This window comes from Phascolarctos cinereus, unplaced genomic scaffold (assembly GCF_003287225.1).
Source record: "Phascolarctos cinereus isolate Bilbo 61053 unplaced genomic scaffold, phaCin_HiC Scaffold_1;HRSCAF=81, whole genome shotgun sequence".
NCBI lineage: Eukaryota > Metazoa > Chordata > Mammalia > Diprotodontia > Phascolarctidae > Phascolarctos > Phascolarctos cinereus.
Genome location: NW_027555514.1, coordinates 275,826,679 through 275,850,381, shown reverse-complemented (window position 1 = coordinate 275,850,381; position 23,703 = coordinate 275,826,679). Strand labels below are relative to the sequence as shown.

The following is a 23,703-nucleotide window of genomic DNA, read 5'->3' as shown; positions in this document are numbered from 1 at the left end:
TATGGGAAGAAAGAACCGTCTGCAGACTCTTCCCGAGAATGAAGCTGAAGAAGGTCAGGGACGACGATATGCCGGAGGCACTTATCAGTCCAGTCACTGGGTGAGTCATGTTGAAAGAATGATGGACAGTAGAAGGCCGTACCTCGATCTTACTCCGGACCACAAGTGGCTGAGCAGGCCACTGGATTATGCCAGTGAAATTGCTGCTAAGATAGAAATGGAAATGACAAGTGCAAGACGATTGATCCTGGTTTTCAGCACTTCTACACACGTCAAGCGACAATGATGAATCTGAATGGACCAGTGAAGCTGTAGGTGCTAAAAGCTGAGAGGCACCACGTACAAACAAAGTAGAGATCTTATTTTAGCAACGAGCTTCTCCCTTGGCCAATTTTTTAAATGCCAGTAAGGAAGAAAACCATCTGCCTAGGTGCCTTTCCTCTAGTGTTGCTAGGAAGCAGCCTAATAGCTGAGAAATCAGGCAGAACAAGAAGGCTGAATACTTTCTATAAATTAGCTAACCATCCCTCTGGATAATTGAGTCACTCTCTCTACGAAGTTGTTTGGGATGGTGGCAGAAGAGGGAATGAGGATGCAAAAGGGAGCGCACTGTACTATACTCACTGGACAGATTGTGTGGCAGTCAGCGTGTTCTCCCCATTCTCTTCTGTTACATACATTTTTTTGAATATGAACATTTTGTTTCAACTTTGATAAAAATTTTATTTAAGAATACAGCCAACTCTTTTCAAAGGAACATTTAAATTAAGGCTATATGACTAACAAGGTGACAGACTAGACCTTTTCTTTCAGTCCTCTACCCCAATAAAAAGGAATTTTACCTCATGTGTAGAACAATTATGGCTAAATCCACATGGAGAGACAGAGAGAGAGAGAGAGAGAGAGAGAGAATGAATCTGAATTAACCCTGGAGAACACTAGTACCTAAAGTGTTCACTCAGCACCCTTCCTCCATTAGCCTCCAGAGAGGCGCAAGTGGATCAATCCTAGGCTTCTTGACTAGGACCTACCGTGGCCATCTTCCCACAGAATCAAACGAGTCTGAGCCCCTTTCCCCTCCTTCACTGACTTGACCCTCATTCTGAGCAGCCTTCTGAAGCAGGAGGGCAGAGTTGGGCGGAGGGGAGAAAGGCGGAGCGGGGTGGGAGATGAGGAAAGGCAGAGAAAAATTGTGCCATCTTCTAGGGACAACTCGAACATTAGACGCCCCTCCCAGGGCTGTAGAGACTTAATGGCAGACGATGATTCATCTAAGCCAGAGAAGAGGGCAAGATCCAAGGAAGGAAGGAGGGCGGAGGGAAGCAGCTTCATCGGGCCTGGAGGAAAGGGGACTGAAACTCAGCTGAAGCCGGCTGTGTCATTCCACCTCTCACCGCACCTCCCCCTCAGCTGTTTAGGGAAGTGAATCCTCCCCTGCCATCCAAAGGGGAGGTCAGAAAGTGATTGATGGGGGAAATTAAAGAAAGACTGGGGAATTTCAATGGAAAAAAAGCTCAATAGAAACAACCCAAACAGAGGAATCAGCAGAGAGGATCCTAAAACTAGAAGGAAGAATGAGTGTTAAATCCTTGAAGAGAAATACAATCTCCTCTTAACTATTTCAAGGTAAAGGATCGTCAGCTGCTACCGGATGAAACAGCACGCTGAAATCCCAAGAGAGCAGCCTGTAAGGGCGAGAGATCCTGTGATGGCCCAAAAGAGAAATGGAATACATGGAAGAAGAGAACAGGAGGAACAGTGTCAGAATGTAAGATCAGGAAAAAATTCGTTCCTCCAGTCAGAAGAGAAAATAACAGAGCTAGGATGCAGACAAGTGAAGTGGAAGAAATGTCAGCAGAAGAGAGGTGAAACGTACCGGCCCCAAGAGAACACAGAGCAGCCAAGGCCCTTGAGGGCAGGAGGTACAGAGACAGTGCAGGAACCCTGGGTACCCCAGAAGAACCTGACAGACTAAAACCCTTAGCACCAGGAAGGAATTCCAGAAAATGACCTAGAACCTGGGAATACCAAAAACAAGGCACCAATCCAAAGAATCCACACATTGTCTGTGGGGAAGAACCAAACCAAACCCTGTGCTCCGAGTCCCAAGACATGTGGTGGTGAAATTGAATAATTCCGATGACCAACAAGTAATTCTGTAACTGACTGGGAGAGTGACTCGCAGGTGTAAAGGCGTGGCAATCTGAGGAACACCAGATGATTTTGCAGGCTCTAGAAACTGCAGAATGGAGCAAAATAATGTATTCTGAAAAGCAGAAAAGTGCAAGATGCAACCCGAAATGATGATCTTGCTCTCCCCTATTCTTCTGACCCCCACCAAAAAGGAGGGGGGAGCATGAGCAGGATATTTGATGGGCAGATACCTCAAATAATCCAACCACAAAAAAGATGAGTGGGCATAATTAACAAGGATATGTTGTGTGGTGAAATAAATTAACCTAATGTTTAGTGGGTGGTTTTGAAAAGAGAAGGACTCAACCTATGGAGTGGAAAAAAAGACAACAGTAAAGGAAATTAAATGCAGTAAAGATTACTTCAATGTTTCCTATAAATTCCTCCCTTGAAAGTATTTCACCATATCTGACAAGCAGCTTTTGTATCTAGATTATACTTTAGTATACCTTTTTTTTTAAAGGTGTAAATATTATTAGTAATTAAGAGAAGGGAAGGGAATAAGCATTTATATAGCTCCTATTATATGCCAGGCACTCTGCTAGATGGTTTACAGATATTATCTGTTTAATCCTCAGAATCATTCTGGGAGGTCGGTGCTATTATTATCCCCATTTTACAGGTGAGGAAACTGAGGCAAACAGAGGTTAAATGACTTGCCCAGGATCACACAGCTAGTAAATATCTGAGGCCATATTTGAACTTGGGTCATCCTTGACTCTAGGCTCTACCTACTGTGCCACCTCCCTGCCTTATATAACTAGTAAATAGTAACCAGTAACTGATTAGAGAAAGTTAAACTTTTGCTCTTTTTTTGAACTTGATCTCGGTCGTGCTTTAAAAAGAGATCTTTGAGGGTGTGTCCTGAATTTTACTGTCTGATTTTATGGACTTATAGCTGCTGATGCCTATAACTAACCTCTTGAGTCCTCTGCTACAACAAAATTCTTAGAACAGCCAGGCCACCTATGTCTCTTGGCATTTGAGATCCATTCTTGGGCACTTGACAGTGGAGTGCCATATCTTGCGGCTTAGATACTTCCAGAGATGGGAAGCTCACCACTTTTTTAAAAATTTAATTTTTATTTAATTTTTTCTCAATTACATGTAAACAAAAATTTTTAACTTTCATTTTAAAAAATTTTGAGTTCCAAACTCTCTCCTTCCCTCCCTTCCCACCTCCTTGAGAAGGCAAGCAATTTGATGTAGATTATAATGTGCAGTCATGTAAAACATTTCCATATTACACATGTTGCAAAAGAAAACACAGACAAAAAACCCAAGAATAATAAAGAAAGTTTAAAAAGTATGCTTCAATCTACATTCATACTCTTATCAGTTCTTTCTGTGGAGGTGGATAGCATTTTTCATCATAAGTTCTTTGGAATTGTCTTGGATCATTGTATTGCTGAGAATAGTTAGGTCATTCACAGTTGATCATTTTACAATATTGCTGTTACTGTGGACAGTGTTCTCCTGGTTCTGCTTAATTCATTTTGCATCAGTTCATGTAAGTCTTCTGAGGTTTCCCTGAAAGTATCCTGTTCATCATTTCTTATAGCACAGTAGTATTCCTTTTCAATCATTCACCACAACTTATTCAGCCATTCCCCAATCAGTAAGCATCCTCTCAATTTCCAGTTTTTTACCACCACAAAAAGAGCTGCTCTAAATATTTTGGTGCATATAGGTCCTTTTCCTTCTTCTTTGATCTCTTTAGGGCACAGACCTACGAGATTTACCACCTTTTCAGATGGCCCATTGCATTGTATGGTATAGTGGAAGGAACCTGGAGTTTGGCCTCAAATCTAGGCTCCCAATAACCAGTCAGCTCTGTGCCCCTGGGCAAGTCACTTAGTCTTTGTAAGCCTATTTCCCCATCTGTGAAATGAGTATGACGTGCTACTTGTTTTCACAGAGATGTGGACAGAACACTTTATGAATCGTGAAGTGCCATGTACATGCATGTGAGCTATCAGGACCTGTTCACTTCTGTATCCAGGTCCTAGTGTTTGGAGTTGGGAGGGACTTTAGAGAATTTCTTTGCTCATTCAAATGCAGAGGCTCAGTGAAATGAAGTAAGTTGTCTAAGGCCGCAGAAGCTATAAATAATGGAGCCAGGATTCAAACCCAGGACCTGTGACTCCCGAATCAGTTCTGTCTCCAGCGTGTCTGAACCTTGCTAGGCCCTAGAGCTGTCTGTATGTCTGGAGCGCATGGCACATCGTAGAACAACCAGCGTTGGAAGGCCTAGCATGGGTCAGGCAAGGAGGGAACCCTTCTTGTTACTGGTCCCATGACATTTCCTTGCTCTTCGCCCAGGAGAACTCAAACACTTGGCATGACTAACACAGCCCATTTACCTCTGATTGCAGTCTCTGTGTATGTATGCCCAAGGTGGCTTGAGCTAGTTCTGAGAGTCAGACCTTCCAGCCTGGATGTGGTTGCCTTTTTTCTGTAGGTTCCACAGCAAAGTGAAGAAGCTTTTTCCTAAAATTTTCACTTGAGAGATTATCAGGTGGGTTTCCTCCTTTTTTTTTTGGTGAGGCAGTCAGGGTTAAGTGACTTGCTCAGGATCGCACAGCGAATGTCGCTCTCCTTCCTAATGGGCCCAGAAGTGACTGCCTTGATATCCTCTAGAAAAGGGCTTGAGCTGAGAGTCAGGTTAATATTTTATATTTGTTCTGATACATTTGTGGGCACGATTTAATTTTTGAAAAGTGATGTGGGCTATGTCTTTTTCCGTTTAGACCTGGAAAGAACTTTAGGGACCATTGCCTACAGCATCCCTCCTTCCATGGCACTTTCTTTTGCAGATTCCCTGACAGGGATAGTCTTTCAGCCTCTGATTGACAGGGAGCTCACCTCTCGTCCTGTTGGATTCGTGCGTTGTGTTGTTGAATAGCTCACTTCCCTTTGGTTCACCGTTCTTCCCTCCTGAACTGCCCAGCACCCCCTACTCCCTCCCAGGATCCTTCGGAAGGAGGATGACCCAAGGCGAAAGGTTGTGAGCCCAGCCCACCCTCTGCCACTTTGCTCAGCCTTTACTGGCAGGGGCCTCAGAGTTGTCCCAGTGGCAGCTGCTGCTTTAGCTCCCAGTCCTCACCCAGCCTTTGCTTGGATGTTTCCTTTTGTTCCCCTCACTGTTGTGGCAACAAGTTGGGTTTTTGTTGTTTTTTTTTTTTTCAAGGCACTTCCCTAGCAACCAAGGGAAATAAGGTGAAAGGAAATGCTTACAGAATTTGAGAGTCTGACAAAGTTTCCATGTCTAGCCCTCTTCCATTTACCTAATGTTTGGACCAGACTGCGCCATGCAGCCAGCCACTGTCTAGCATCAGGAGAAGACTTGGACCATCCCCTTTTCAGTCTGATCTCCTAGCCATCTCTATTTTCCTTGTGCTTCCTTCTGTGTTGGTGCCCTTTCTGGCCAGTTCCCCGTCTGCAAGGCTGGGCCAGTTGGACACCAACTGGGTCTAATTAATATTTCACGTTTAACCCAGGGTGCTTTTAACTTTGCCCACTTTACTAGGTTTAGACCTCATCATGACTCATGTTCTCCCACCAGGGAAGTATTGACCAGAAGCTCGTGTAGTTAATAGCATCTGAAGCACAGGATAGTCACCCAAAATTCCCTCCACCATTCTTCATATGGCATGGTTTCTAAAATCCTAGAACCTGGGGCTCCTAACTCTCAGTTCTGTGCTCTTTTCCTTGTTTATTTTCCAGAATTAAGCTCAAAATTGCAGTTTCTCCCCTCCCTCCCTGCCATCTTGATTAGTAAAGCATACTCTGCGTCCTCATCTGGCCAGTTGGTCTGTGTTATTCTCATATAGCGATGTCATTTTGCTTGCTACTGTGTGTTTTTCTCATTCAGATGCTTGCTCCTCTTTTTCTCTTCTGTGGGTTTCTGCATCCCTGCTATTAATAGAGAACTATTTGTTCTCATGCTTATTAAGGATTTTTAAAATACAAATGTGGTCATTACTTGGAAATTTTCCTTCCCTGGCATTCCAGAATATTTTCCATGTTGATTGATCTGCAATTTTATCTTCTTATAATAGCTACTATTCATTCACACCCCCTGCAAAATGGACATTATGATTGTTATCTATTAATTACTTAGGGTCTGTTTCATTCTTTTTCCTTTATAGTATAGGAAAGCATTTTAGATTTCAGAGTTCCTTAAACTCTTTGGCCGCCAGGCTTAGGGCTGAATGACTAAGTAAGTGAGTGGAGTGGAGTGGAGTGGAAAGAATGGTAGCCTTAGGCTAAGGAGAAACCTAGACTTGAACCCCACTGCCTAAGTTGACTTCCCAGTGTGGCCAGAATTTTCCAAGACTTGTCAGATCTGGTGGCCGAGAACTTTCCAAGACTTGTCAGACCTGATGGACGTGATCAGCTTGTAGAGATTCATGTGACGTCAAATGACACAAAAGCTCTGTTCGGGATTGTGAGGTCTGGGAGATAACTGTCATTACCATCTATGCAGAGGGTGCAGGAGAGAGGCCAATTTGGGAACCAACAGCCAATTAAGAAAGTAGCATCTAAGAAAGGAATTTAAATTTCTGGACCATTACTTCCAATATAGAATGAGGATTTCTTGGTCAGGGATAGCATACACACACACACATATGTGTATATATATATATGTGTATATATATATATATATATATGTGTATATATATATATATACACATATATATACATACATATATATGCACACACAATATAATATAATATGATATAATATAAAATATATAACATATATCATATTGTATATATAATATAGCATATATATATATATATATATATATATATATATATATATGTAAGGAAAGCTAGTAAAAATATATTTCCCTGAAGACTTGCAAATCTAATTAGAAGGGATTTAAAATGAAAATGGGCTTGCAGAGGAAGCTATTTACTTAAATACACTAAGCTAGAAACCATAAGGTAGGTACAGCATAAAAAAAGGCAGTAGAGCTACCTAATCTATAGATGGCAGAATCCAAGAAAAAAGTAATAGTACCCATAACCTCATGTCTTTATGTATACAAATGCTCAAAGTAGGATGAAAAAGCAAGATGGAATGGAGAACTTGACTCAGGAGGCAAACTTGGCCTGCGAGTTATCACTGAAACTTAGCTCTGGAAGGAAAAAATTGGATAAGGGAGAATGTGGGACGGGGGATCAGTCTATGTTAGGAAGATATATTCTTTTTCTTTTTTCTAGTGCTATCAAAGAGGCCTTTGTTATGTTATTGTATCAGCTACCATGAGGAGAAATTTAAATTGATAGCTGGTATCATGTTTTTATACAACTCTTTAAAATTAAGTAATTTATTTTTAGTTTTCAAGATTCACTTCCATAAGCTTTTGAGTTTTAAATTTTCTCCCCCTCTCTCTCTGCCTCCCTTGCCAAGACAGCATGCAATTTGATATGAGCTCTACATATACATTCCTATTAAAGATATTTTCACATTAGTTATGTTGTAAAGAAGAATTAGAACCAATAGGAGGAACCACAAGAAAGAAATAAAACAAAACAGAAGGAAAAAAAAAGCAAGTAGTATGCTTCAATATGCATTCAAACTCCATAGTTCTTTCTTTGGATGTGGATAGCATTTTCCATCACGAGGCCTTTGGAGGTGTCTTAGATCCTTGCATTGCTGAGAAGGGTTAAGTCTATCAAAGTTAGTCATTGCACAAAGTGGCTGTCACTGTGTACAGCGTTCTCCTGGTTCTGCTCACTTCACTCAGCATCAGTCCATACACGTCTCTCCACGTTTTTCTGAAGTTGGCCTGCTCATCATTTCTTATAGCACAATAGTATTCCATTCCATTCATATACCACAGCTGGTTCAGCGATTCCTCAATTGACGGGCATCGTCTCGCTTTCCAATTATTTTGCACCTCTAGGAAGATATGTTTTTGAGAAGAATTCTAAGAAGCTGTGAGGGCTGAGAACATTTGTGTCCAGATCAATCAAGGAAGAACCAAAGGGGATACTGGGAGTTGAACAACAGACCCCCTGGACAGAAGGAGGAATTAAATGAGTTTGGTAATCTGATCATAAGATTGGAGTAAAGGTGTGATACAGTAATGATGGGGGCCAAAGTTATCCAGACATCTGCTGAAGCCCTCTTGGCTGAAAGCGGCAGAGCTAACAGAGTCTTAGAAGTGAGGGGAAATTCTGGGCTGGATCTGATTCTCACCAACAGGAAAACACTCTTTGAAACAGAAAAAATAAGATTATTAGGGAGTATTGGCAGCTCCGTCTGGGTATTTGTGTCAGAGGAGAAGAAAGCCAGGCGGACCCTCTGTAAATCTGGCAAACGTGCTGTCCGGGCACTCACACAGACCACTGATTAAAAATGTCACCTATCAGAGGGCCAGGCAAACACATGAATTCCAGATTCAGTCCCATAACCAAGAATGTTTCCAACTGGGGCAGAAAGAGTTGTGGAGAAGTGGGGTGGCTGTGTAGCTTTGGGCTGAGAGGAGGGCAGTCCAACCTTATGGGAAGTCCACTAATGGGGATGTTGAAAGAGGTCGCAGCCCAGAGGGCCTTATGGTAAGTAATGGTGTGGGCCAGCAGAGGACCTGGGGGTGGACGACTTTGTACTGTGAAACCCAGGCAAGAAGCCAGTGATTACACATGCATTCATGGGCATCTTGGGAAGTTTGTACACTGGGGCAAAACCACACTCTCCTGTACTCAGAATGGGAGGAGAGTAGATTTGGGAGGTTTGGATTGAGAGCAGGGAGCGTGCTGTGGCCTAAAATTTTACAGAGGAGGTCAGCCCAGGAATGATGGGAAACACCAACAAGCCGTTCCAATTACGAAGAAAGGGGATGAGCTGTTTAAAGAGGCCTGTAGGACCGCCCGGTGGCACAGCGGATAGACTGCTGGGCCTCAAGTCAAGAAGACCTGAGTTCAAATCCAGGCGTAGACACTTACTGGCTGTATGACCCTGGGAAAGTCACTTCACCTCTGTCTGCCTCAGTTTTCTCATCTGTAAAATAAAGATGATAACAGCACCTCCCTCCCAGGGGGTGATCACATGATCACATGAGATAATATATATAAAGCACTTTAAAAACTTTAAATAGCTCTATGTTATTCCCAACATGGATGCCCAGGTTGCTTAATGGCCCCTTAGAGTTTTGAAGACCTGTATGGAGCATGGAGGTGAGAATGGGTCATAGAAATGGATAGTGTCAGGAGAGCCACCGCCCTCGGGACCTGTGGCTGCCAAAGAATCCTAAGAACAAAAATATTTTTTAAAATAAGAAAACTGTTGGTGCAAAGATGATGATGTCAGCAGGGATGGGCCCTCTGCCTGTAGCAGGGATGAGGTGACAATGGAGGGTGATGGAGAGGAGGCAGATGAAGGAGGGAACGGACACATGGCCTGGCAAGCCAAAGACTTTTCCCTATGAAAGCCATTAATCATCTTTATTAGTCAGATACATTTTGCCCTGACTCAAGAAGTGAGACCAAATGATACTTGTCTTGAGGTTGCTGCAGGGGTTTTATGAGAGGAAGGCCAATGTCTAACAGGCCCCAGGTAGCTCTCTCCATGACCACCATGAGTCACACCGAAGGCTCTGGAGCAGAGCGTAGCACGTTGCTGTGCACGTGTCATACTGGCCTTGTTGGGTTCCCTGTAAATCCTCAGGCCCAGAAATAGATGTTTTATTTGATTTTAGCCTGGTGGTGTCATAATACAGGATGCTTCGAAAATGGGGACAGGGAGGAAAGAGATTATAAATACCGTTGTGTACTGTTGGGATCAGGGAGGCCTGAGTTACACAGAATTCTCCTCTAAGGCAGCTCCAGCAGTTATCTGATATGCTGGCAAAGGTCAGGCGTGTCGAGCTGTATCCACACAGAGGATGAGTCTGGTAGTTACATAACAGGTAATGACAATGTCAATTTTAAAATATTTCCAAATGGTCTCCCAGAAGAATGTTTACCATGAATTCTGAAGTTATTAAAACACGTTCTTCAGAGCAGAAATAGCTTTTTTCTACAGGGATCCAGTATAGAGACATGAGTAAGGAAAAGACAGGAAAAACTGGGGGACTGTTTCAAAGCATTGCTAGAGCTTTTCCCACCCCTTTGATTGGACTGGTAGAAACTGGAGCCTGACACTGAGTTGTGTGGTGCTGGGCAAGAGAAGAGGACCTGGTCTGCTGTAATAGGTGACAGCAATAGAGAGGACAGGAGGTGGACCGATCCCCAGAGAAGGGGTACGTGCGTGCTAGGACCTACTGAGCTGAAGAGGTTGGACTCATTTTGTTGAGAAGTTACTCTTTGACCATAGGAACTCTTCAGTTTCCTGTCAAATCCTAGACGGGCTCGATCCAGCCTGCCCACGGCACAGCTTCTTCCTTCGGGTCTCCTCTAGACGGCCCTTCTGTTGCTGGGCAGCTCTTACTGAAAGTTTCCTGCTGAACTGAAATTTGCTGATTTAGAGCTTAATTAGCAATACTCCCATTTTTAAAATGCCTTAATGTTTGCAAAGTACTGTCCTCTCCACAACCCTTGGAGGTATCCAAGCCCAGAGGCCTACACGAGTTACCCAGCAGCTCACGACTGGTATCTGAATTGGAATGTGAAACCAGCTCTCCTGACTCCACCAGTACAAGGCTCAGAGCCCCTCCTCAAGTGTGGAGGCCAGATCCGGGACCACTAACCTTTTATTTCCTCCTTAGGCCCCTTGTGACCTGGGAGAAGGAAGAGGATAGCCCTCTGGTAGTCTTTGCTCATAACTTTCCTTTTATTCTTGTACTTAGGAATTCAGTCTTTTTGAATCTGCAATGGGAAGCATGGCTATATAGCAGCTCATCTGAAAAAGATCTGAAAGTTTTATGGGACTGCGAGCTCACTATGAGCCAGCCCTCTAGAAGTACAGTACCACCCGCTGTACAGTGCGTATGGGAAAGAACTGGCATCCAGGACGAGGAAGGCCGCTTCCCTCTGCCCCGTGTACTGCTCAGCCTCCCGTCTGGAGTTCTGCCCTCAGTTCCAGGGCCTGATGGTTGGAAGGGCAGAGATGTGGTGTCCAGTGTCCAAGAAAGGCTGGGCTGGGAGTGAGGAGAGGGAGCAATGGCTGGCTGGCGTGAGGAAGAGGGATTTGGCGGACGCTGAGCGATGAGTAGAAATTGTGGGGAGGCAAATTTAAACTTGTGAGGAAAAGCTTTCTAAGAATCTGAGATATCCAAAGAAGGCACTGGGCTGCCTTGGAAGTCATGGGCTCCCACTCTGGAGAGGCGGCCGAGCAGAGTCTGGGGGACTAGGTCAGCTGGCGAGCCACTCTTTACGTCCTGGCCACCTCAGCAGGCCATAAGATACATAGGATTACAAAGGAGAACACTTAGATTGAAATACAGTTACAGTCATCAAGATTTAAAAAAAAGAAAACACAACAACCTGAAGTTTGCAGACTCCAGGTTACAATTCCCTAGACTCGGTGGGCTCTGAGCTCCTTCACATTTTGAGATTCTATGAAGGTTGATAGTATAAAAAGAGAGGAACTTTTTGTGTGGCTTGGGAATGGGTTAGTGTCTGTGAAATAAGGAAAAGTGTATTCCTTCCTGACAAAAGTAAGTTAAAACAAACACTTAGATACCCGATTGTGAACTTCTTTCGTTTCCCTATGTGGAGAAAAGTGATTAATGAGTGGATTGAACATTACAATCCAGGAGCACGTTGGAAACACATCTAATGCCAAAAGAGGTACCTAGTTTTAAAAGAGTAAGATGGACTAAAACATCGGTATACCTCATGGCCCAGAAACTCAATTTTTAAAAATTTTATTTTATTTTTTTTCTCAACTACATGTAAAAACAATTTTTAACATTCGTCTTGTAAAATTTTGAGTTCCAAATCCTCTTCCTCCCTTCCTTCCCTCCCCTCTCCTTAAGAAGGCAAGCAGTTTGCTATGGATTATACATGTACAGTGATGCAAAACATTTCTGTATTAGCCATGTTGCAAAAGAAAACAGACCAAAAAACCAAGAAAAATAAAGAAAGGAAAAAAGTCTGCTTCCATCTGCATTCAGACTCCCATCAGTTCTTTCTCTGGAGGTGGATAGCATTTTTCATCATAAATCCTTCAGAGTTGTCTTGGATCATTCGTTGTATTGCTGAGAATAGCTAAATCATTCACAGTTGATCGCTGTACAATGTTGCTTACTGTAGAAGCTCAATTTTTTAAGGAAAATTTAACTGAATTGCTAAAAAGAATTGATAGAAAATCAATAACAGTAGAAGTTTGCAACAGCCCCACTAACAGAATAAACAAGACATTGCAGATTTTAATATAGTGTTGAAATTGGATTTGAAGATTACGTGGGAATATTAAGGTTCTTTCTCCTCCACCGAGTACAGGTGGGTCATGGAAATTGATTACATTCTAGGACACAAAGAAATTATGAATAAATTAATAAGGACAGAAATTTTAATTACTACATTTACACATCACAATGTAATAAATAGCAATCTGTAAAGAAAATATTACAACATTCAGATCTATCTGGAGACTACAAAAAGATGTTCTGAATAATGCCTCAGTTGAAAAACAGATGATAGAAGTCATAGTAGCTTCCATGCTTGGCCGTATAACGTTTTAGGCCCTTCCTGCACCCATCAGAATATCAGTACTGGGGGCAGCGAGGTGGCGCAGTGGATAGAGCACCAGCCCTGGAGTCAGGAGGACCTGAGTTCAAATCTGGTCTCAGACACATAACACTCACTGGCTGTGTGACTCTGGGCAAGTCACTTAACCCCAACTGCCCTCACCAAAACCCCCCCCAAAAAAAGTAAACAAAAAAAAAATAGAACATCAGTACTGAAGGCGGGGGCTGCCTGCTATCGGCAGCACATTCTAGGTGTGTGACAGGTGCTTACTAGATTGGGATGAAGTGAAAGTGAAGTTACCAAAAGGAGAAAGTAACCTCACCTCCTAATTTTTTTCTACCTGCTTCCGGTCATTCTCCTTTTCAGACCATCTTCCATTGTCAATAAAATAATCTTCCTAAGGCCTGGGTCTGGCAGGGTCACTTGCCCCCTTGAGAAGCTTCAGGTGCTCCTGGTTGCCCCACAGAGGAAGTACAGACTCAGCCTGGCTCCAGCAGGCCTTTGCATTGCTATTCCTCCATGTTCCAGCCAAACTCCCCAGGCCTTCCATATCCGCACCTTCCTTCCAGCCTCAGCTCAAGTACCCACCTATCTACTTAGGGAAACCTTTCCCGACCGTTCCCTCCTCTAATTACCTTCTGTTTACCTGTTTTTGTACGTGCTAGCTCTAGGCCCCCAGAGAATAGAGACTTCTTGAGGCCAGGACTTTTATTTATATTTTTAACCCAGAAGATAGCTTGGTGCCTTGCCACATAATGAATGTTTAATGAATGTTATTTGAATTGGCAAGTTGAAAGGCAAACACAAAACAGAAAATAATTAAGAGGAAAACAAAATAGAAAATAAAAATAGTTGAACTGACAAATTTCACGTTGTTGGGTTTGTCCATCTTCCCAACCTGTCCAAACCAAACTCATTGTCTTCCCTGAACTTTTGCCCCATTTTGATTCTTTTATTTCTATTAATGGCCCCAAGGTCCTCCTAATCACTGTCATGAAACTTGAAAGTCTCCCTTCCCTTTGGCATCCAGGACTGCCAGGTTCTGCTCTCTCTTCTCTGTGCTCCCATTGCTAACCATTCTACTTCCAGGCCCACAGTCATTTTCTGACCCTCCACACCCCGCTTAGTTCCCTTCCCTAAGTCTACATTCTGTGATTGCCAGACTAATCTTAACATCGTACAGCTCAGAGGATGGTTCTTACTGTCTGAGTTCTCCCAGAAGGCGCTAATAACGGAGCTATCTTTTCAGCTTTAGATCGCCCCCGCTCCCTGGACATAAGACTGGCTTGCACTTCCCCATCAACCTGCCTTGCTCTGGTTGTTTGCTCTTCCTGGGACGGCCTCCCCTGGGCCCTGTTGAAAGCCCCCTCCTTTCAGCAAGCCTTCCCCGCCTCCCTCCACCACAGCCCTTCCTTGGAGCCTTGCCATTGACACTTGGTGTTGTCTGCCTCCTTATATTTGAGTACCTGCCTTGTTGTGCCCACGAGATTGCAACTTGTCAACAGAAAAAACTGGCCTAAGCACATGGCAGACACGTCCTAAGTATTGATTGTGAATATTTTGAAAACCAGAGACTCAGTAGTGCCAGAAATGTCATGGCCCAGGATGCAGCGAGCTGTCAGACCCTGGCAGGGCTCCTCTGAACCCATGTGTCATCTGCCATTGCAGACACCATCATGAAAGAGTTGCCCCACAGAGCAGATGCTCATCCATGGGAGGAGATGCAGATTGACAGGCCAATAGAAGTGACCGAGTGAAATCTTACATATTCAAAGAGTGTAATTGCTGGCTGTCATTGGGTATTTTCAGGTTGTTACCTTTTCAGTTCTGACCCTTTGGCTGTGACTGGAGGCTTTTTTCTAAGTTCCCCTTCTCTTGTGTATTTAAAAATGATTTCCCATGTAGAGAATAATTTAAGGTGTCATCCTTCACTTCAGAGAAGATGAGGGAAGAGACCTTTTGGGGGAAGGCTTTTTCCATGCAGCTCTCTCAAGATCACCAGGAATTGTTTTGGTTTAGATAACCTAAGTATAGGTTTCATTACTGAATTACTTCTAAACTAAAGCATGGGGCCATATGGTTTTATTCTGGTGCAATCCATGCTTCTCTTTAATGCCTTGTTTTCAGCAGTGATAGGACTATGTTGTAACTTGCCGTTATCTTTTCTTGACTTTTATAGACAGAACTGAAAATCCTGGTTACATAAAGCTGTTCTAGCACAAGGGAGAAAGTAGGTCATTGTGACGGGGAATAAACCAAGCTGCCCACTGGTTGCTAGGGCAACGACCTACTTTAAGAAACTATTTCTGTTGATTCATATTGAAATGTTCTTTTTGGAAATTGTATAAGGAAGCTAACCTTGTGTAGTTTTTTCCTAATAGCAATATTGATGTTGAGGTTAGGAGAGGGGAGGCAGAGGGAAGGGACTCAGGAATGTTTGAGGTGCTTGAAGGAGATCGATCCATTTTCTCATCCAGACCTCATCAGACTGCTTTGAAATCGGTACAGTCACACAATATAATTAAATAGTATGGGGATTGTGCTTCCACAGAAATAGGGCTGTTATGTCAGGGATTGTATTGTAGTGTGGGCTACCAAGTGGCCTATTTAAAAACCAGCCCTGTTGCTCATGAGGACAACAAACTAGCGAACTTTGGGGCAGATGTGATAGCTAAGCTGAGCTGGAAAATGTCCAAGTACACACACCTATTTAAAGTGTATGTTTGATCAGGGCTCTTTTTGGTACACATTGAATTATCCAAAAGTCACAATTTCTGAGAGATTAACAAACCTGAGCCCTTCTCAGTTTGAGAGAAAAGATAGAAGAGCCCATCTCCATTAATGCTGGGGTTTTGCTGGTGTGTTGTAATTAACTAGAGTTAGAGACACCTCATTTCTTTTTTTGGGGGGGTGGAGGGACGGTGAGGCAATTGGGGTTAAGTGACTTGCCCCAGCTCACACAGCTAGTAAGTGTCAAGTGTCTGAGGTTGGATTTGAACTCAGGTCCTCCTGACTCCAAGGCCAGAGCTCTATCCACAGCACCACCTAGCTGCCCCAAGAGAGATCTCATTTCTTTCAATATTTGATTGGTACTCTGGTTAACTTTGGAAATGGTGTAAGCTTTGAGAGTTTAATTTTATGAAAATTCACTTGTGATTACTATTGGGAGGAAAAAATTATCTGTAGGATAAATTTTGAACCTTAGTTCAGAGACCCTGAGAAAGTTAGGAACAGGAATCTAAGAATGGTACCATAGTGTCCCACTCATTGCTATAATGTTACTACATTGGTGAATCAACTCAACTCACTATCAAAAGGTTGTCCATTTAAATTGTAAGGATCTAATTTATTTACTTAGAAAACTCAAATAGAACACTAATGAAAATCTTCATTCTGGTAAAACTGAAACTTCAGACTTCAGAATTCATCTGTGATGTATGAATTGCTTTGAGTTGAGAGGCTACCTCTCTGTTCATCTGTCCCACTGAACCAGGTGTTTCACAGGCATCTCAGACTCAGTAGGTCAAAAAGAGAACTGTCTCACCAGCCCCTTAACGGTACTACCGTGAGGACCTTACCAGACTCGCAGGCATCCAGATTCGAGGCACTGGTCACTCTTCTTTGAGTGGCCACCTTTCCTCACACGCCCTCCTCCCATATCAAGTCATAGAATTTGAGAGTCGGAAGAGACCTCAGCAGCCCCACAAGAAAGGTATCCCCACTGTGACATCCAGTGTTCATCAGCCTCTGCTGGAAGGCCACCAAGGGGAAGGGACTTAGCACCTCTCTATGTCGCTTGATATAGAAGATCTGAGTTCTGATCCAGCCTTTGATGCATACTAGCTCGGTGACCCTGGGCAAGTCACTAAACTTGTTTGCCTCAGTTTCCTCAACTGTAAAATGATGATGATAACAGTGCCTAACTCCTGGTGTTGTTCTGAGGATAAAATGAGGTACCGTTTGCCGAAAGTGCTTGGTGCAGCGCCAAGCGCGTAGTAGGCATCATACAAATGCTTATTCCTTCGCTCTGCTCTGCCAGGGACCAAGGCCAAATCATCCTTCTTGTGCCTTTCCTCCATTGCTCTTGGGTCTGTCCTGAGGAGCCAAACAGAGCTAGTCTGGTCTTTCCTCCACACCCTTCCAATACAGAGAGATAGTGTGTGTGTGTGTGGCCCGCTTCCACCCGTAGTAGAGCATAATAAGCTCTTGGAAGGTAGAGGCTGTTTTCTTACCGTCTTTCTGTTCCCAGTGCCTGGCGTGGTGTAGGTAGTTAATAAATCTTGTTGAGATACATATGTGTGCGTGAGAAAGGATTTATCCAGAGTCTGCCTGTAAATCTGAGCAGGATAGGAGAGAAACTTTGTCTCCTCCGTCTAATTTATTGATGCATCCTAAACTACCCATAAGAAGGAATACCGTGGAAAACTTTTTATTCCTTCCCCTTGGATTTATTGTCTTACCCTGTATCACAGTTTGGCGATTGTATAATTTGTCCCTGGAAATCCCAACCCAGGGTCGTCTTTTCTGTGAGCAGAGAAGCTGGGTAGGGTGCCTGTGCCCTCTGTCTGGGAAGGGTAACTCACTCAAGCATTTAAGTCCTGTTATGTGCTCGGCAGCGGTAGGGATACACATACAAAAACTCCCTACTCTGCCAGGGCTTGTGTTCTCATGGGAGAGACAACGTGTATGTGTAACACGAGAATCCATCAGCAGTACTGGTTAAGTGTCTCCTGAGGACCAGGCATTGTGCTAGTGCTGGAGGTCAGTAGAAGGATTTGAGAGGAGAGAATGCCAGTGTTTGGGGGGATCAGGACAGGCTTCTTGGAGTAGTGCTAGCACTGTCTGTGGGGAGGGAAGTCTAGGAGGTGGAAGGGAGATGGGAGATTGAGTATCATGTATGAGAAATAAGAAGATGGCCAGTGTGACTGGAAAGATAAGCATGGGGGAGGGGTCAATGTCTGGTGAGGCTGGGCCAGGTTATGTAGGGTTTTGAACACTAAGTGGGCAACGGTAGGGAAAGCCAGTGGAGCTGGATTGAGTAGGGAAAGTCAGGTGTGTGCTTGAGGAAAAACCTCTTTGGCATAAGTGTGAAGGGTAGAATTAAGCGGGGAGAGATTAGAGGCGGGGAGACAAGTTAGAAAGCTATTCCAATAGTCTGAGTGAGGGGAGTTGAAGGCCTGGAATTAAGGTACAGTTGTGTGCGTGTGGAGGCGTCAGATGCAAAAGAGGTCGTGGAGGCAGAAAGAACAAGGTTTGGCCACTGATGTCACGTGTGGGGAGAGGGGGAGAGTAGGTAAGGATAATGCTGAGATCACAGACCCAGGAGACTGGTACAAACAGGGAAGTGTGGAAGAGAGGAGGATTTAGCTAAGGGGAAAGATAATTCCATTTTGGACTTGTTGAGTTTATGATGTCTACCAGACAGCCAGTTTGGAGGGGTCTGAAAGTCTGTTGGAGATGCGAGACTGGAGGCTGGCAGAGCGCTTAGGGCTGGCTAGGTAGATCTGAGAATCATCAGGCTAGAGATGGTCGTGAAATCAGTGAGATCCCCAAGTGAAGTGATGTTGGGGGAGAAGAGAAGGGGGCTCACATCAGAGCCCAGGGGGATGCCCACCAGCAGTGGGCATGGCCTGGGGGAGGACCCAGCAAAGGAAGACTGAGGAGAAGAAGAGGCCTTCTAGGCAGGAGGATCCAGAACCAGGAGAGAGAAGAGGGTGACTGAATGTGTCAGAGGGTACAGAGAGGTCAAGAAGAACGAGGCTACTGGGTTTGCCAGTTAGAGACTTATTGGTGTCTTAGGAGAGAGCAAGTTCAGTGGAATGATGAGGTCAGAATCCAGATTCCAGGGCAGGGGGTGAAGTAGAGAGGGCGAGAAGAGGAAATGGAGGCTCCCACTGCAGATGGCCTTCTCAAGGAGCTTAACCACACAGGAAGAAGAGATCTAGGAGGACAGTCAGCAGGGATGGAAGGATCATGTGGGGAGGGGGAGGATGCGGAGATGTGGGCATGTTTGTAGGCAGTAAGGAACCAGCCAGACTGAGAGAGGGTGAAAATAAGTGAGAGAGCTGAAATGTTAGAGGAGACGGGGGTGAAGGAGAGAAATCAGCAGAAGGTATCTGGTGTGAGATGAGGAAGGGGCGAGAGGAGCAAATGGCTTCAGTTTTTCTGTAAAATGTGAGGCAAGGTTCCCAGCTGAGACAGTGGAGGAGCCATGGAAGGTTTGAGGAGGGATGAAGAGATCTAGAAGTTGCTGTGGAGAGTGGGATAGCGAGTTGATAAGGGAGCTCTAGTAAGATTACCAAGCAGCAGTGAGGGCCTGGTTGAGGGGGGATGACAAATTTGTAGTAGACACAGTCAGAATGGTTGTGTGATTTTCTCCTTCTTTCAGCCACATGTATGTAGAAGCGAAGGTGGTGGGTGGTGGGGGTGACCCAAGGCTGAGACTTGGCTGGGCACAATTGATGATATGATGAGGGCCAAAGACTCAAGAACAGGGCAGTGCAGAACTGAACTGGTTCACCAACAGGTCAAGTTGGGGAAAAGAAAAGAGAGTGACTAGAGCAGGGATGATGGCCTGGGAGACAACTGAGGGGTTAGAGACGGAAGGTCAGTAATTTTTCAGTTGTGTCCAACTATCCATGCCCCCATTTGGTGTTTCCTTGGCAAAGATACTGGGGTGGTTTGCCATTTCCTTCTCCAGCTCATTTTACAGATGAGGAAACTGAGTCAAACAAGGTAAAGTGGATTGCCTGGGTCACACAGCTAGGAAGTGTCTGAGGCAGAGAGGAGCTTCCAGGATTTTGGTGTGGGGCACGTGGCCCTCCGGGGAGAGGCTGCTGAGTGATGGTGGTAAGTGGAGAACCTAGAAGAGGCCCCCTCCCCCACTGATCAGAGAGGAAGGAGGGAAGGGGTGGCCAGCAGGGCTGTGTCGGGAGGGGAGCCAGGTCAGTGACTGCCACGAAGTGGAAGGAGCCGAAGAGGAAAATGGACTCCCTCCCCCAGGCTCGACTTTACCTCAGTTTTGCTGTGCCCTTGGTCAGAGTTCCCAATCTCTCCTCCCAAGTGCTTCCTCCTTCTCCTTTCAGGCCATCCATCTGTGCCACTCCTCTGTGCACTCAGGTGTCGTCTGGCCCCCCCCGCTCCCTGAAATGTCCAGTGACTGATGTTGTGTTTGCTTTTGTTGGTTCAGACCCGTGATGTCACTGGTATAAAAAACTTAGAATGAGGAACCTCCCCCTCCAATGCAGACTGGTGCCTGAAACAGCCTGTGCTCAGGCCTGCCTGACTCCAGAACTGTGTCCATAAACCGCTCTGCCTCTCCATGAATGGCTTCTTAATAGCCTCTTTCTGTGACCTCTTCTCCATTCTCATCCTCCTGACCTTTCTGCCTGCATCGCTCGCTTTCGTCCTTTGACTTCAGCCCACCCTTTCTGCTCCTGGACTTCCTTCTCCCTGAACATGGGCATCTCCACCAACCGGCCCTGGCCCACTTTGGCGCACACTGATATTTCCCGTCTCTGGGCTGTCTTCTCTCAGTGGTGATCTCACCTGCTTCCATGTTTGTGCAATTGGCTTCCAAGTTTTCATATTCAGACTTAACCTCTCCATTGATGCCCGGCCTCACATCTCCAGCTGCTGTTTGGAAGAATTTTATTTGTTTTTTTTAATTAATTTATTTTGAATTATCAACAATCACTTCCATAAGCTTTTGAGTTTTAAATTTTTCTCCCCTTCCCTCCCCAAGACAGAGTACAATCTGATATAGGCTCTACATATACATTCCTATTAAACATGTTTTCACATTAGTCATGTGGTAAGGAAGAACTACAGCCAATAGGAGGAACCACCAGAAAGAACAAACAAAACACAGCAGAAGAAAAAAAATAGCAGAGAGTCTGCTTCAATCTGCATTCAAATTCCATAGTTCTTTCTTTGGATGTGGACAGCATTTTCCATCACGAGGCCTCTGGAGATGTCTTAGATCCTTGTATTGTTGGGAAGGGTTAAGTTTATCAATATAAGTCATCGCACAATGTGGCTGTTATTGCGTGCCACCTTCTCCTGATTCTACTCACTTCACTCAGCATCAGTCCATACAGTTCTTTCCAGGTTTTTCTGCCTGCTCATCATTTCTTATAGCACAATAGTATTCCATTTACATTTATATACCACAATTGATGGGCATCCTCTCAAATTCCAGTTCTTTGCCACCACACAAAGAGCTGCTATGAATATTTTTGTACCTGTGCATGCTTTCCCCATTTTTATGATCTCTGGGATACAGCCCTAGAAGTGCTATTGCTGAGTCAAAGGGTAGGCACATTTTTATAGCCCTTTGCGCATAGTTCCAAATTGCTCTCCAGAATGGCTGGATCAGTTCACAGCTTCACCAACAATGCATTAGTGTTCCAGTTTTCCCACATCTTCTCCACCATTTACCATTTTCCTGTTTTGTCGTCTCGGCCAGTCTGACAGGCGTGACATGGCACCTCAGAGTTGTTTTGATTTGCGTTTCTCTAATCAATGGTGTGGATGCAGTAATTTTCATCATAAGGAAGAGCAGCAGCCAGGTTGACAATTTTGTTCTTAATTTTGTGTGGAAGATCATGGCTGAAGAAAAGGGTCAGGATGAGGAGAGTGGGGCTTGAGGCCTCATAACTTGCTGTAATGAAGTTGAAGGTGCAAAACCTAATGGTTTTTTGTTGTTGTTGTTGTTATTTGCTAATGTGTGGTAAAGAAGGAGCACATTTGACAGTAGACAGGGAGATTCCTGTGAGCTCCTGACCCTATGGTTCCGGCTCTGAAATCCATGCCCCTGTGATGCAAACACACCCTCACTAGTAACTGGCCTGCCTTTGGCTGCCCGAGGTGGATGTCTTTCACGGCAGCCTTCAGTGCTGCTTTCGTTTCAGGGCTTTTCTTCCAGATGGACGTCGTGGTCTGGCCGCTGGCACTCAGGTGTATGTTGATGGGACCAGCCACAGAGAATTCTAAAGCTGCAAAACCACTTCGTTGTAGCCTTCCTTTCCACCCGCACATTGTGTAGGAGTGCCAGGTGTGAAGGTGGTGAGGACGCTCATTTGGCTGTTACCATCATGAAGGCACAGTGCTTCATTAACCCTGGTCTTTGTCTGTCCCCTTTTGCCTTTTTTTTTTAAACGTTTCTCTCTAAGGATACTAAAGCCACCTGTATGTGTGACAACTTTGGTGAGGAAAGAGATGTCAGTAATGGCCAAAAAGAAGTGCCAGGATTGGCCTGCCCTTGTCAGTTAATACTTTGGGGGATAATTCAGCAAGCCAATTAGCTGATCATTCCATTTTTTAACTCTCGGTTTTATTTGCTTCAGGGTCATTAAAAATGTTACTGCCGAATAAGCAAAGCCTTCTTTTGAACGGGTCTTTATTTATTGCCATGTTTTACTGCCAGCAATTAAACTTGGTTATGAATAATTACATAGACTGTAGATGCTTTGATGTTGCTGCGGTAAAAGCATCCCTTTCCCCCAGAAGTGATAGGAGGTTCAGGGAATCCCCTACACATCCCATGGGAGAGGAGATGAATGAAATATGAACCCAAAGGTATTTTTTTAATACTCTTTAAGGAAAAAAAAACCCACCACAGAATGAGCAGGATGAAATGATGGGTGTATCTAATGTACTCATTTGTACTGGAACACTCCTGCTCCTTGAGAGAGGAATGTGCCCCCCCCCCGTGTGTCCCCAGGCACACGTTTGTGAAGAACCAGGAGGTTCTTTTAGGGAATTGGCTTACAGCCTTCAGATCAAGTGCAGGGTCTAGAGAAAGCAAATAAAGTCAGTGAAACTGGGGGGCCAGCTCCCAAGGTGCACTGATAGAAGTGGGTTGTTAGAAGGAACTTCCACGAATTCACAAATATCATCACGGTATCTGTCTATACAGGAAATAATAGTGTGACCCTGGATGCCCTTGTTTTCTTTCCTGCAGGTGTTGTTGGCAAGGCCTAGAGCATTTTTCTGTTGTAGTTAATGCTAGCTCTTAGTTTTAGAGAGAGTTATCGTATAAGGAAAGGTTGGTTTGTTTTAGACCTTTTTTTAACATTGGTCATTGGTAGAGTGCCTCAAGTTTTTACAATTGCAGGTGCCAGTTGTCTCCTTTCTGAACAACTATTGAATATGGTAGCCATGTTCCATTACTGCCTGGAGGCTACAAAGAAACCTGTAGTATAGCAGTGTTAGTAACACTTTGTTTAAAGTGTCTAGAAGGGGCAGCAGTGGATAGAGCACTGGCCCTGAAGTCAGGAGGACCTGAGTTCAAATCCGGCCTCAGACCAAACACTTGACACTTACTAGCTGTGTGACCCTGGGCAAGTCGCTTAACCCCAATTGCCTAAAAAGAAAAAAATAAAAATAAAAAATAAATAAAGCGTCTAGAGTCCTGCCTTGTGTATGAAGTCTCCTCTGAGCACCTTAGCCCTTGTGGCTGTTTCCCTTCTCTAAACTCCTATTATGAGTAAATACTTAATTGTTCTCTAGATATTTCATGTGTGTTAGGCTTGTTTTTCCAGTTTAGGGGTGGCTCTTTCAGTGGAGGGATTGTCATGCCTGGAGTCAGGAAGACCTGAGTTTAAATGCTGGGTGACCTTTAACCTCTGTTTGCCCCAGTTTCCTCGTCTGTAAAACAGAAAATAATAGCCCCTGTCTTGTCAGGTTGTTGTGGGGATCCAGTGAGATCACCTTAGCGAAGTGTTTAGCACAGTGCGTGGCATGTAGTAGGCTATAAATGGTAGCTGTTATTAGATTATAAACCCCTGACGGGCAGGGACCCTAGTTTATGCTTTGGGGTCGCCCGTAACATCTGTACTCTGGACAGAGGAACCAGCAAGT

At 44.4% G+C, this 23,703-nt stretch overlaps 1 protein-coding gene across 2 annotated transcripts in view; it reads left to right on the top strand.

The window, feature by feature from the left end:
- CRY1 (cryptochrome circadian regulator 1) overlaps window positions 1-23,703 on the top strand; it is a 52,345-nt gene that overhangs the window by 9,431 nt on the left and 19,211 nt on the right. The gene's annotated exons all lie outside the window — the stretch shown is intronic.